Below are 12,433 nucleotides of genomic sequence, written 5' to 3' on the forward strand. Positions count from 1 at the left end.
TACACATTGATGACAAATCATCCAAATTAACATTATGATTTAAGTTTGTGTGTTCTAGGTCAAGTTAATCTGAAGTTTTAAGCATAGCTGACACTGTCAGCATGCAAAGTCGAGGAGGACCCCCCATGAAAACTAGAGCAAATGAACAAACAGCGCAGTTGGCCTGCCGAGCTGCCTGAGAGACGTTTTTAATTAAAACTGTGACATTGTACCATAAAAAGCAGGAATCTAATCATGATGGAATAAATATAATGTAATTATCTCAGGTTATAAATAGCTTTAATTTCATGCTTTGCAAAAAAAAAAAAAAAAAAGCAGTTGAAACGGCATCCGGTTGTTTGCAGAGCTCTGCGCCACCTTCAGTTTGCGCCAAGAGACAGGAGCCAGATCCAATTTCTCCTCTATAGTCTCATGTCTGTCCATTCATCCATCAAACCCTTAGCACTCATTTTCTCATGCCCTTTTCCAACGGACAGCATGTCTAGGGTGTTTAAGGCCTTTCCGGACTAGACTGGGTTTCCCAGAGGGAGTACATTTTTGTTTTTATTTTTCATTTTGTGGTTTTAATCCCATCCAAATTGAACATGGTTTCTCACAAAACAAAATTATGGAGAAAATGGCCTGTTTTCGCCTAATTCAGCGGTCCTCTGAGAAATCTAATCCTATTTGAGAAGAAATGTATGTGATTGCAGTATATTTTCACAACCCTTCTCCTAATTTATTAGAACTTTCGTTTGAATAATTAAAGCTATATTCTGCACTGGTTTGTTATTTATTTGGACCTTTTTAGTGTAAAGTTACAGTTGGTGGTTCAAGTAATGCTGGCAAATCCAATGGATAAAGAGAATTTATCGCAAGGAAAGTCCCATCTCTTTCAGATACAATATTTAATATATTCTTTGATATCAGACAGATTACATTTTATAGATGATTTATAGTATTACATATTACATATTAAATTATTACCCTTAGAATGTGCCCCTACTGATGGTCTATGTGTCGTTGAGTTCCAGTGTTGGGAAATTTACTTTTAAAACTAATGCATTTTGTGGTTCTTCATTAAAAAAAATAACTGTGACTTAGTTGTTTTTTATTGAAAGTAATGAATGCATTGTTACATTTGAGTTACTTTTGTCAACTGAGGTGGGCTTGTTTATTTATCTTAAATACCAAAAAAACTAAAAAGTAAAATTTTTGGGCAACTTTAAGGCCTTTTTCCACTGAACAAGCCTTTGCCTAAGGGAATTGCCTCTACAACCTGACTCCCTATTTCCTTCAACAAAGGGACAGGAGAGTTTCAGTGAATAAATGGGAAAACAAAATAACTTGGGTTACTTATTTTAAAAAGTTTCTTGGATGTTTTATTGTAAATCATAATGCCTACTTTACTTAGCAATCTGCTTACATAACTCACGTTACTTGTAATATGTTGGCCCCAACAATGGTTAGGTCACCCAATACAATCCGAATTGGAAGTCCTATATTAATAACTGTAACTCAAATGTAATTTCGAAAACTAATCCTACCCATATAATGCTTAATAAGCCACAAAGAGGCACATTCTGCTCTAAATAGTATAGACAAACTCTATCACCTTCTTTTAAAAACACACTGAGGCAGATGGTTGAAGCCTCACACCTACATATTAGTCACATTGGGTGAGAATGTTTGTTTGTGAAGCTCAAATTAATGCCTAAGCAGACCAAACAAGAATGTTTGCGATTTGGCTGATTTACAAGCAGTCGCATGCCACCCAGACAAAACAAAGGAATAGCAGACTAACAGAGAAATGTGAGAGGAAAGAGAACACAGGGCTTTAATGACTGGCCTGCAGAAGAAGGTGAACAGGAGGAGGAAGAATTTCTGATGAGGACTCACTAGTGGCACAGGTGCACGAGGTGAGAATAGGAACCGCACTGCATCTAATGATCAGGAGGGGTCCTTGAAGTACTCCTTGGGGAACCCCACTACACATAGAAGAAGATTTGTGTATAATGAAAGAATCCGTGGTAAGATTGTGGTGGAGATATAGTAAGCAGTATGGTTAGATCTTGTTGAGGGGTTGCCTGAAAAACAAGGTTTTAAAGACACCAATAAAAGTTGGCATGTAAATATGTTTCAAGCTAGTTTACCTTTGAAATAATGAACTTATGGTCGAAAATTGTAAATGGAATGGTAATGGAAAAATGTCCAGATTTTGTTTAAATGTAATTTAAACTTTCAGTTGATCACAGAATGGAAGCTTTTTTCGAGTATGGCTCTGTGTGACGTTAGATGGAGCGGAATTTCCTTATATGGGTCCTAGGGGCCCTTCTGCCGGAAGAGCGCGCACTCCCGTATAGCCAAGGCTGAGCACAGACATTTCACTGATCAGAGCGATTCACTGATCAGAGCGAGAGCGTCGCGAAAAGTCACAAAAGAAGTGTGTTTTTGGTTGCCAGGCAGACAACCCCGCACAGATTACCAAAAAAAACAGCATTAAGGGACCAGTGGATGGAGTTTATTTTTACAGAGCATCAACGGAGTTGTGCAAAGTGTTTTTGTTTGTTCCCTGCATTTCGAAGAATGCTTGTTTTACAAACAAGGCGCCGGTTTGACGACGGATTTGCGTATCGTTTATTTTTAAGGATGATGCAATCCCAACGAAAAAGGGTCACAATCGTGTGTTGGAACCGCAGGCGGTGAATAAAACTGCTTAAAATATCTCTGCCTCCTTGTTAGTGCATTCCCTCCCAATGCCGGAGACCCGGGTTCGAGCCCCGCTACTGCTCTCATTCAGTTTCAGCCTCGGGTTCTGATTCTGGATCATAAATAAATGGCTGAATCTGACTGTCAGCCATGGTTTGTTTGGGATGATGGTTTTTTCCTCACGGTAATGTCACAGCTTCCACATGCTCTCAACGCAAAAGCCTACTGGCGCTCGTGATTCTTTAGCTCCGCCCACACGTCACGCCTCCAGCCGGTCGTGTTTTTCTGGGAAAAATCGGTACAGACTATCTTTCTCTTATGAATATAAAAAAAACTAAAGACTTTTTGGAGTTATGAAGGATGCAGTACTACTCTATAGGTACTCAAGATTAACAGGATATTGAGTGAAAACGAGCATTTCACCGCCCCCCCCCCCCCCCCCCCCCCCCCTTAAAGTGAAATAGGTTTAGCACCATTTCACTTTTACCGTCATGCATGTCCACGGCTTCTTGTTGAATTACGTTAGTACTATTATAAAGGAAGGATTGCTGAATGACCCATAAACCCAAATTAATGTCCAGAGGAGGTAAAAGGGTCATAATATTGAGCTCTTCCCATATGTTCTTTCCTTTAGTCAGCTAAGTGGAAGAAAGTCTTCATTATAAGTGTCAAAATATGTTAACCTTAAAGCATAAATGACCTCAGCCTATCGATAGAAGAACTTGTATCACATGATGGGTCATGCACCATGCAGTCATAAAACAGGAGGCTGAAAATAGCCATTAGAAAGCCATTTTATTGATGAAGTCTTTCTATTGCTAACAACTGAGTTACTTAGTGAAAAAGGACGTCAACCTCTAAAGACTTATTTACTTCTGTTGTGTTCCTTCAGCTCCTCATTTATTTGGTATTGATGCCGTCGCATTAATTTCCCCTGCAGTGACATTCTGATAGGAGCAGAACGGATGGAAATACAGGATTGTCCCAGCAAAATTCATCATGAAAAATGCATCCGACACCTGTGTAATTTGCCTAATCATCTTTTCCTAATAAGCTCCCTCCATTAATTATGCACGACTTCCACAATGCAATCAAGATAAAAGCAAATCTGATGACTTAATACGCTTCAAAATAATTGGTTCAGCCAACCACCCTCCACCCCTCCTCTACCACACTCCCCCTTTCCCATCATGCCCCATCTCTGGGACAGATTTTCTTTTGATTCTCTCTCCATTACATCTCTTGGACATTAATTGGGATTAGGGATCATAAAGCGAGTAGTCTGGAGTGTGCAGCGTGTCAGGGTATGCATGACAGGAGTTAGGCCGGGAAGATGTCTGAGGGCAGGAAGTTCACCCGCTGTTGACTGCAGGATTCAAAAATGGTTTTCCCCACTTCCTTTAAGCCCCCCACCTCCTGAGTCCTCCTCGTCTGCTCTGGCTCGCTGTCTCGTTGCAGTTAACAGATGCAGGTGCAGATGAACATGCATCAGGAGGCAGCTGCGAGGGCCTGTCGGTGGGGCTTTGGAAACCTAATGAGAGTCAACCTTTGTGAACTTGCTGTCTTGCCGTGCGTCCCACCTGTCACTTTGTTAAAGCCGATGAGTGCCTTGAATTTAGCGGGCTAAATGAGCAGGAAAAGGATATTGTCATTGCCACACACTGAGGTTTAAATCTGAAGATGGGATGCCCGGGGGCTGATCCTAAGATGAAATACTGGAACAATACAAATAAACAATAAAGTGTGTTTAAAACACAGGGCACGGATTTACTGACCATTTGTGCCTCATTTGCATACTATCGATATTTCAGCAACAAAAAGTAAGTTTTTACATTTAAAAATGTGAGGTCCAAAGACATGTTTTAGGCATGAATGCAATGATCAGACATGACCGGCTACCACAATTTTTTGTTGAAAAATAATGGAAAAGCACCGCAGATCTCAAATGCATTAAGTGGAAATGGCACCTAACCAGTAACTGAAATTATCAAGTTATTGTCACTTTTTTGCGCCTCATAAGAAAAACTTTTATCAATTAGCACCCACAGAAAGTAGGCTGTTAAGGTCGAAACAGATGAAATGATAAAGAAGTATTGCTAAATCAGTTGCTAAAACAAAGCAGACAACATGCAAATAAACATAAATTGAGCATCGCGTTAGTTCAGTCAGGCCACGTTAGTCACGCTTTCATCAGCCGCCCGTCAGCTGTTCCTGACGTGTACCAATCCAGTCTTGACACCGATCACATGCGGCCTTTTTAAATTCCCATTCTTCAGTGTCTCTTCCCTCGCATCGCTGCTTGCAATTAACTCCCTCCTCCAACCCCAACTCCACCAACTGAACCTGTAATCTGATCATACTTTGTTCTTTCTTTACATTCTCTTCATTGGAAGCAGTCTTTAACACATTTTGTTCACAACTCATGTATTTGTGAATTGTAATTATGTATGCTTATAATGGTTCTGTTCTGTACCCCAGGGGGGGCTTGTCTTGCTGCTCTCCCCGCTCTGTCCAAGCACGGCTGCATGGACAGGTGTGTGGAGTGTTGCCCAGAACATAACCATACCGGCAACACTAACTGTATGCAATATAATTGTCATAAAATATACTTGACGGAAGTGGTCCTGATTGAACTATAGGGCGGCATAACTATACTTCAAGGGTATAGGCAACATAGGTCATGGAGTGCTGATGTCCTGCAGAGTTAAGTTCCAACACAGTAAAGAAACGTCACTTGTCTGTAGCCTTCGTAATCCTGAAGACCTTGATTAGCTTGTTCAGGTGTGTTTAATTAGAGTTACAGCTCTGCAGAACAGCGGCACTCCGAGACCGACGTTGCCTATCCTTGCCGTAGTTATTTATTCCCATAGCTTTTTAAAACACCTGTCCAGTTCCACCATTATAGAAAAATATGCATTTTGTGTGGGGTGTGTACTTTTGTTTTCTGTTGACTATGGTAGCAGTAAGTGAAGGCCAAAATGTTAAAGAAGCGCTTATTGCTAAATCAGGCAAATAAACTTAGCTATGTGAATGCACCAATAGCCTTTTAATACACCTTTCCAATTGCGTCATTATAGACAAATATGTGTTTTGTATAAATCCTTACCTCTAATATCATGAGTTTATAGTCTATATCTCTGTCTTCAAGAGCATCTCAGAACTTTGGCTAGCAGCAAGCCTATTCTTTCTTGCCCTATTGCTAATCCATGGCATAATTAAATCCCTGCTACTTTTAAGATATCTGAACAAAGCCCACATTTTCTGATTCCCAAGCGTTCCACCTTTGATCAGCTGCCTTACTCCTGGCATGAGGCTGTGGCTAATGGGAGTTAATGTTTCTCTCGGTTGTGCTACCCACGGAGTGCTGCGTTAAGCCCACATCAATGGTGATTACAAGTGCGTTTGTGGAGGTGGGCTGTAGTGCTCTTTGCATTGAACTGGCCATACCTACCTGTCTTTTTCTTCGCTCAGATTTTGAACTGCTTTGAATTGCACAAAATCTCCTGTGCTGTTTATGGTGCTGTGCAGATGCTCTATTGACTTAACTACATTTTAAAGTAGAATGATAGCAGTTTTGATGTTTTCCTATAGTATAGCTTTACCAGTAACAGCCTAATGTTTTCAACAAGTAGCAATTTACAAAGCTGCTTTTAATGTTAAATTGTTTGCACACGTAGCTTTATTGTTATGTTAGCTGATGCAATAATTTGACACGGACATTGAAGCATTAAAGAAAGCATACTGTCCCCTTTATAGGAGCTTTTCCATCATTAATTTGGAGGCTGCTGAAGTTTTAATCAATGCTGCTGCCACAGTAACAGAACAAACAGCGAGTCCTGAATCCCCCGCTAATTGTGCTTTATAATTTCAGACAGAGCAGGCAGAGCAAAGGGGGCTTCAGTTTGACGTCTGCTCATAGAGACAATGTTGTCATTTTAGCCTGATGTCTCTCCATCAAACTTAGTCTGGCCGTTGTTTCCATTAACTAGTAACACCTCACCACCAGAGAATGTTTTAATCAATTATGGTCTGACTCACTCACAGCTTATAGAGAGACAAACGCATTTATGCCTTCCTCTTTAAACTCTCACCACAAATCATCACGTACAAGTGCTTCTCCCGGTTTGGATGTTACATTTTGAGAATTGGTGGTTTAAAGTGCATGCATTAGGATAGCACACAGTGCATATATCAGGTTAATCACAGCCAATTATGGTCTCGAATTAAGTGTGGTAAAGTTTCACACATAGAAACTCTAAAAGCTTTGTTTGTGTCTTCACTTACGGCCTATATGTGAGCTAGTTGCAATTGCAAACCAGCTGCTAAAAACACGTCTTGTTAGAACACGAAAGATCAATAAGGAAGTTCTAATGGATTTTATGTGGGTAATGATAGAGGGGGTTAAGAGGCTAGGGCATGGGTTAATGGTACTATCAGGACATAGACCAAGTTAAGTGCAAAGGAAAGGTCTACCACCAGAGGTTAATTAACCTTTTTAAACCCCAAGGTGTCAGAGCACACATACATATTGAATAGAAGCTGCCACGAAAAGTCTGTAGGTCACGGCAAAAACATTTTGCAAGTTACAATTAAAACATCATCAGACCACTCCACATCTCGATTTAGGAGCCATTTATGAGGTGAAAACTCAGAAGGCAATTTATTACAGTCAAAAGCTATCTGAACAGAGGGCAGCAGGTTAAATATAATTTGAGGCAATGGCACATGTTGTAATAATAAGACAGAAAGGCCACTGATGCAAGCTCAAAGGCATCTGCTTTTCATTTTTACCTTTTCATTAAGTTTAGTTAATGAAAGATTAATGGGAAAAAATACTGCAAATGATCAGCATTTTTTTTTCTTCATTTCTTTAAAAGAAACTAAAAGCCGTTATAATCAAAATGGTTTATGCTGTTGAAGGCATATTAAAGGAAGGACATAACAAATAATGCACCTTTTGAATTCGGACAGAATGGAAACATGAAATATTAGCATATTTGATATTTTTAAGTATTGTCATTATAAGTCAACGTGGCTAAATAGACCTTATTTCAGTATTTACTATTATCGTATTTTTATTTTATTTTTTTAATAGTAGTTTAGCTATTTTGTTGTGTGTTTTTTTCACAACAGTTTGATATTTAAATATGTATGTTTAGTATTTAATTTTAGTTTTGGTCTTTAGTTTATTTAGTAGTCTATTTAGTTTGAGTTACTTTAGTACTTCAACTTCGTACTCAAGCCTCTTCTTGGTTTTATTGTGATTTATATGGGTTCAGTTGGTTTATTGTTATTTTATTTCATCGATGAGTGAAATACTGCACTTTTCGGAAGAAGAATTGGTTGCAAACAATAATTTCTATGCATGAAGCGGTTGGAAAATGTATTTCCCAAGTGAGCAACACTTTAAACCTTCGCACTAGCATTCAAAAAGTTATTTGAGATCTTTCTGGTAAATATTTGTCTGCTCTAAGAAATAAACTTTTTTTCTCAAACCCTTTGAATTAGTTGGATTGCCTCAGTATAGCTTTTTAATGATGTGAAAGCATGAGATGGTTACCGAAAGTTATTGCCAGCGAGTTTCACGAACACTTCAGCGTTAGTACCGAGAGGTAAAATATCCCCAGTGACCAAAAAGCGCAAACCATGATATACGAATGACTCTGATTTGTGGTAAGTAGCATACAGAGAACCCTGCAGACAACTTCCACTGTGAGTGATCATAAACTGTCTATAATCCAGCGCACACATCTTGCCATTCCCATAGTGACTGGTATCCCTACCAGCGCCTCCATTTGGAGTTTGAAACTCCCCAAGGCCGGCTGTCCCAGAGGGACCACAAGAAGGTAGCAAGTTTTGTGAATTTCTTGCAAGTATATTTGCATTTAACACGGATGGGAGGATGAGGGTGGGTGTGAAGAATCATGAAACTCATGAAGCTGATATTTCCTTATCCTCTCCAGCAGTATTCCCTTTTCCGTCCTTTCCCAAGAGCCTGTCAATCCACACCCAAAACAAAGACAACAAAGGAATCCCCACTGGAACCAGACCATCCTCAGAAGCGTAGCGCCGAGAAGAAACTCTCCACGCCCATGATGTAATGAACGAGCAAGGTTTGCCCCCTTCCCAAAACTCTTTGCAGCTTTCCGACTTCGCTCTTTTTTTGGATATCCCTCTGTTTTTACTTCATGCTGAAAGTTTTTTCCTGCATATTCAGTGCGAGCTTGGAGTTTGAGACTGCTCACTCCGAGCCTCGCACCCACTCTCCTGCGATGAGCGCTATTCCCAAGGTGCGCTCTTTCCAAGTAATTGCCCTGTTTTTCTGAATGCACCGGATCTGGTGCCACACTGATGCAGTGCTTTAATTTGTGGGTAAATAGGCTTTCTGCTGAGTTTAAAAGCATGGCACCCGTTGGGAGAATTAGCTGTGGGGGGAATCTGGAAGGTGAATCATTAGATGAACGAGGCACCTTGTTTCTGGATTTTCAGCTAGGAAGTAAAGCAGGTGGATAATATGGCAAACAAGGGTGATGATGGTAACTGAGCTGACCTCACACATCAGTTCATCACGGTTCGCCTGCTGAGCCATACTGCCATCAACAAAAGAGTTGCTGGATTCTGGTAAACAGCTGAGCTGCTACAGGCAAAAATCACAATGAATAAAGGCTGCATTTGTGACTGCATTTCAAAAGTTTATCTTGGGAAGTAGCTAATATGTCGTTTTTTGACATTTCCAAGAGTGCATTTGCATTGTCAAGTCACATTTGAACGTGGATGAATCCCAATAATGAAAACAGACATATTAGGAACAGCAGAGTGCTAATAATATGTTCAAATGAAACAGGCAACATGAGCCCACTAGACCCTCTTTGCAGTTAATCACTTTGAAATAAAAGACAAAACATCTCAAGAGAATAAACCAATTATAACGAGATAAAAGGCAGCTAAAAATACGGTTGCAATGAAAAAGAATTTGCTGCCTCTTGTTTGTTCACTATGACTTGCACTGCTGCACTGCTAGCACAGCTTTGACTTAAATGGGATCCCAGAGGTCTGGGTACTGGTTAAACACATGCAGTGACAACCCAAGCATAACTCTAAACATTCACTCTGTCCCGCAGGTAAAACGCGGCGTGGACATTTAGTGTCATACGAGTTTAACTTTAGATGCGTCTCCAGTGAAAGCTTGACAGCCGGCCCTCTGTGCACAGAGCAAACTTTTACGCTCTAATTTCCATTCCCAAAAGTGGACACCAGAGAACAAATGTATTGGTGATAGATGCTCACAAATGACAAACACAACACCCTCGCGCTACCTGGAGAATTTTCGCACGCAAAAAATTCAATAGGTGAGCCTTTCGTCACATTGTTTGATGGTTGAATGACAGCTTTCAAGAGAGTTACTGTCCCCCACTTTCAATTAGGAGCAAACCTCATTGACACACATAAAACCCTGCCACCATGTGCTTGCGGTAATTGCAGGCATGACAGTTTATCATTATCCATGAAAACCGCTGGGTTTTGCACTCATTTTTTCAATGGCCCTTCTCAACTGGAGAGTCAATCCACTTTTTTGTGTCTGTTTGTTTCCATGTCATTATTTTTTCCCCAGGGCCAAACAGTCATTTTACTTTAATGAGCTCACCGTTTTCAAACATGCGATAAGTATTGAGAGTCGGGTTGCGGGGGCCGATTGAAAACTTTAATCAAGGCAACCAATAGGCAATTACAATAAATTGCTTTTGAAAATCCTCAGCACTCTTTCAATTTGTTTGCCTTGTTCACTCCCTTCGTTTCTCTGCTGATGTGATTTTGGCATTGTGTGTCATTTACCTTATAAGCTAATGAGTGCACGCACACTTTAAAGGTTTGAATTTAAGTTCAAATAAAGCAGGGAAATTATAAAGTTGGTTCAGATAAGACTTTTAAAGTGTAGAGATTAAAAAGGCTTCACAAGGGCCCGTGTTTGTGTGTTTTCTGTTCTGGGTGGGATTTGTTAAAGAATCAGTTAGATATTAGGGAGTTGGGCAGTCTCATACTAGAGGGCATTTGATTGGACAGTAATTTGTTGCACAAGATGAGACAGTATTTTTAAGATATCTATCTCAGTCTTTTTTTTTTTGGCTGTGAGAGACAAATTTTCAACTACATACTGAAAGTGAGTTTTGACTACCTTTACAAATGTTATTTTCATAAAAATTACTGATGAAAATGACCATTAAGGTTTTTTTTTATTTCATCATTAACAACAAGACGAGATGAAAAGTGCACATCAAGGTGGTAATTACATTTTAAATATTGATAAAATATGACAAGAAAAATAACATGCAAGGTATTAAACAATTAAAAATATTGTAATTTAATTATTTATATACTATTATGTTATATAAGTTATTATTTTCAATTTTCATATTTTTGTTTAAATTTTAGAAATGTAATGTGCATTTGTATTTTTTTTATTATGTTTTTAAATAGTTTTGATATTTTTTTTAATATATATATATATTTCCAGTCTTCTATATTTATTGTAGTTTTCATTGCAAAGGCAACATTTTCACTTTTCACTTCATTTCTTAAGTTTAAGTAATTATTATGTAATATATATTTTATTTCAGCTTTATTTCAATTAAAAAGCTGAACTGAAACACTGAAAAAGTATTGCTTTTATAAAATGTCTGATTTAGGTTAAATTAATGTTTAACTTCTTTTAATATTTGTTTACATTTTGCTGTTAATTCTTGTTGCTGTTTTATTTATTCTTGTATTGTATTAATCATTTAAAGGAAATTTGCATCAAAAGACAAAAACAATAACTAGAATTGCATATAACTGTCCTCCAAGTAAACAGATTTGGATCAAAACCCCCCAAAAAAGATTTCATGGGTTTATAATCACTAGAGATACTGCCTGGGAGACGTTTGAAACAATTTCTAGCATCTAATGCCCTCAGTGTATTACAAATCCCTTTAATTAAGACTAACGAGAACAATCATGTACTTCAGCAGCAAACAGTCTGTTCATGAAGCCACTTAACGTCCGGTCTCACAGCAGGCCTCATTTGTTAAAAATGAAAAGTCCATTTCCTTGCTCTTATCACAACTGTTAAATAAGGATATTGACCTGTAAATTCCTCAGAAGGCTTCAGCATCACAGGGCCCGAACACTATTTGTTGTGATGGGGCCCGTGTTTGTTTTTGTCTAAGTGATTCGATATGTTCTGCAGCTGCAGCATAGTTTCTTATGACATCTCTAAGCTTAGGGTTACCTCTCTTTTTTTTTTTTGCTTCTGAATAATTCATGAACAGCAATCCAATACTATTGAGTTGGAGTGAGGGGGACTGAATTACAAAACATTGCATTCTTTCATCTCATGAAGTTTTGCGAGGAGCAAGGGTCAATTAAGAGTCCTCTGGCTACAGTGAGTATGTATAATGCACCACAGGGCTGAAAAACCTTGGGAGACTTGCTTTACTTGTGTAGATTATTGACGCTCCTACCGCTTTTTCCCCCCTTCCCCTCTCCTCAGGTGAAAAAGGACCCTTTGTCTGCGGTGTCTCTGACTGTTCATGCCTCAGTAGCCTGGAGGCAAAATGGGCCTAATTTGCACAGGTCTGTTTTGGGGGCCAATTATTATAATACCAAATGTTCTGGAAACACAATACAATTGAAAACAATAAAGAGCAGAGCCGCCAATATTGTCAGACATTTTAATGAATCTCTCATTAAAGATGTATTTTAACAGTTT

The sequence above is a fragment of the Carassius auratus genome, unplaced genomic scaffold (genome assembly GCF_003368295.1).
Source record: "Carassius auratus strain Wakin unplaced genomic scaffold, ASM336829v1 scaf_tig00045620, whole genome shotgun sequence".
NCBI lineage: Eukaryota > Metazoa > Chordata > Actinopteri > Cypriniformes > Cyprinidae > Carassius > Carassius auratus.